This window comes from Zalophus californianus, chromosome 7, assembly GCF_009762305.2.
Source record: "Zalophus californianus isolate mZalCal1 chromosome 7, mZalCal1.pri.v2, whole genome shotgun sequence".
Classification (NCBI taxonomy): domain Eukaryota; kingdom Metazoa; phylum Chordata; class Mammalia; order Carnivora; family Otariidae; genus Zalophus; species Zalophus californianus.
In genome coordinates this window covers 3,172,746-3,174,080 of record NC_045601.1, presented here as the reverse complement: position 1 = coordinate 3,174,080, position 1,335 = coordinate 3,172,746, and the positions used below count along the sequence as shown (strand labels likewise).

Genomic DNA, 1,335 nt, shown 5'->3' with positions numbered 1-1,335 from the left:
TCTTCTTTGATTTCATGCATCTGCATCGTGTAGTTTTCAGCATATGGATCCTGTAATTGTTTTGTTAAAAGTATTTAATTTTTTGGAGTAACTGTAAATGGCAAATAGAGACATTTTTATTTCTTCCTTTCCAATCTATACGGCTTTTATTTCCTTGTCTTGCCTTATTGAACTGGCTATATATTGAATTAAGAGTGGTGGTGGTGAGGGTGGACATTCTTGCCTTGTTTCCAGTCTCCGAGAGAAAGCATTCAGTTTTTCACCATGAGGTATACTGTTAATGATGTGGTCCTTGTAGAGATTCTTAGCAAGGAATTTACCTCCGTTCCTATTTCTCTGACACCTTTTATCATGAATGTGTGCTAAATGAATGGTGTTTTTCTGCATTGATTGATACGATCATATAAGCTCTAGCTGGCCAACATAGTGAATTAAATTGACTGATTTTTCAATTAGCAATAATCGCGCCTCGGACAAACCTCATTGGCTACGATACTGCCACTGCGCAAAGCTAAAATTGACTGATTTTTCAAATACCAAACCAGTCTTGAATACCTGGAATAAGTCCTACATCGTTATGGTCTACTTTTTTTTGTGCTTTGCTAAATTTTATTTGCTGATGTTTAGTTAAGGATTTTTGTGTCTATATTCATAAGGGATATTGTTAGGTAGTGTTTTCTCTTGTACCACCTTTGTTTTTGGTATCAGGCTAATTCAGTTTAAACAGCAGAAAAAAGATCAGTTTTATGAAACATGTTAAAACTGTCAGGAAATGTCAGAGTCTAGTTTAGGAAGATAGTTCCTTGCTTAACTCTTCTACTTACTGGTTACTGGTCTATCCAGGCCTCCTTCCTTCTTTATATTTGCATAACAAACCATCCACTCCATGGAGATGTCCCGAATGTTTACTTTAGAGTTGTATGTAGTATGATCATACATTCTTTAACCAGTGGGCTAGCCTAGGGACATGCCTTCCATAGTGATGGTTGAGGCACAGAGGGTATGCCCAACCAACACGTTTTAACCCCGGCATGCCTGATGGGTCTGCTAAGATCCCATCAGACAGAGAAAACCACAGGGCCCAGCCACATGGCCAGAAAGCAGACTCCCCCCCACCCGCCGCCCCCGCCAAAATGAGAGGAACTGCACATGGGCATAACAAAGCGTAAACAACTCCATCTACCATAGAGTTCTTGCTCCTTTTAGCAGGAAGAACGTTTAAGTGATCAAATCTGGGTTCAAGGATGAGTGCTCATTGCTACTGGGGTGTCCTTGCTACTTAGCCCCCTCAGTGGATTAAAGTTAGAAAGCACATCTTAAAAATTGGGGCTCCTG

The 1,335-nt window shown here is 40.1% G+C and overlaps 1 pseudogene; it reads right to left on the bottom strand.

The window, feature by feature from the left end:
• Nucleotides 1-384: 384 nt before the first annotated feature.
• LOC113928207 lies at nucleotides 385-513 on the bottom strand (annotated as a pseudogene).
• Between the last annotated feature and the right edge of the window lie 822 nt (nucleotides 514-1,335).